This window comes from Charadrius vociferus, unplaced genomic scaffold, assembly GCF_000708025.1.
Source record: "Charadrius vociferus isolate BGI_N301 unplaced genomic scaffold, ASM70802v2 scaffold917, whole genome shotgun sequence".
Classification (NCBI taxonomy): Eukaryota; Metazoa; Chordata; class Aves; order Charadriiformes; family Charadriidae; genus Charadrius; species Charadrius vociferus.
The window spans coordinates 1,526,588-1,528,399 of record NW_009649175.1 but is presented as its reverse complement, the minus strand read 5'-3'; positions in this window follow the sequence as shown (position 1 = coordinate 1,528,399).

The following is a 1,812-nucleotide window of genomic DNA, read 5'->3' as shown; positions in this document are numbered from 1 at the left end:
CATTATTTTCCAGTAGTGATTATCAGAAAACTTAGGATGGAAAGTGTATCAAGAGTAACTTGAGTCCTGCTTATTGGAACATGACCACCAACTGCTCCAGAGCATCCCCTAGGCCCTGCAGTGCCTCTGGCTGCAAACACGGAGAATCCTTCACGTGGCCGCTTTTCAGCACTAGATAGGCAATCCAGGCATGGGACAGCACAAAACAAATCCCACCCCTTTCAGGTAAGCTGGCAAGGTCACAAATTCTTACTATTACAACTCTCTTCTAGACACGTGAAGACTGAAATGAAGATGGTTTAAACAATGGCAGAGCATTATGGGAGTCAAACGCCATTAGTAGAAAAATTCAAGTTCAAGGCATGGCCAATTTGAGCAAGTTCTTTCGTTACTAAACTACTGAATTAACCCATCAAGATACAATTTCTGCTAGAAACCCGATGTCTTTCAAAAAGCACACCTACAGCAGCATTTGAGACTCTGCGGGTTCTGAAGACCTCAAATGAAAACATCATTAATCATACTGGCGGTGATTTAACGGAAATGACAAGTCACTGAAGACTTACAGAGTTTGTGAGATCAGCTTTTTTTTCAGATAAGGCCATTTGGAGATGCTTCAAAACTGCCTACTTAGAAATTCAAACTCTCAATCACCAGTTACTAGTGAAAATCCCAGCCTTGGAGGACAAACTGCTCCTGCCCCATTTCTGAAATTCTGTAAGGTGGTAGCAAGACAAGGTGAATTCTTGAGAGTAAATTCAGCATCAGAAATGACACCAAGAAAAATATTTGAAAGATTCTCTAAGAAAAAAGTCTCTAATGAAAATTACAGATCATGTTATGAAAACTGGAAAGAAAATAGTTGTGTTTTTTTAAAGGCCTATGACTATTCCACCTACAGCAGGAAACCAGTGTTACATTGGACATATCTGTATGGCAATCTCTCTGTTTCCCAGTAATGTCACAGGCAGAGGAAAGCAAAATCACTAGTTACTTTAAAATTCTGTTCTTTATGGGAAACGCACCAGGCAACCTGTGGCCTGCCCAGCACAGAAGTGCCCCAAACTAGAGTGAAATGCTCAAGAACTGCATTGAGAACTACAAGTGCAAAATGATTAGGTTCTTAAACCGATGAAGCAATTCTGCTTAGAGCGATCTGCTCTACTACTTCCCTCTCCTCTTCCACCCTTCAAACACAGAAACTCAGGAATGCAATCGGGCCAAAGTGAACCCCTCGGGATGGAGCGGGTAGCTATTGCTGTAGTTCTGGCCCATTACCACCGCAGCATAGTGTTTCAAGGATTCTCGGCTCCTCACTTACACTAAATGGCACGATAACCTGGTACTTTTAGTGCCCGAGGCAAGACAACAGCAGGTCTCATCATGGAATTCACAAAAGGATGGTAGAGAGCATGGGAAGAGTCAGGCCAGGAGACAGACAGCAGCATGCTACCGCCTGTGAATGAGGAACGATGAACTAGTGACGCATCCTGCGGACTACTCATAGTCTGAGCCCTAGACAATGCCGGAACAAGTCTCATCACTACAGCAAGCAAGTTTTGGTTTTTTTTCCAACAGTTTAAAGCAAAATTCCCTCAATCATAAGAAACTGTCACATTTAAAAAGCATGCGTTACTGCTTTCGCTTCATATCTTTGCACAAAAACTCTCTTGCTACCTATTATGACCTCTAGGCGCTATATCAACAACAACAGAAAAGACCTTGACTTGAATATAAAAAGGAAGAAACAAAATACAACTGGAAGTGTCTTTAAGACGACCTAAACTACCCACGTTTCCAAGTTACCCATGG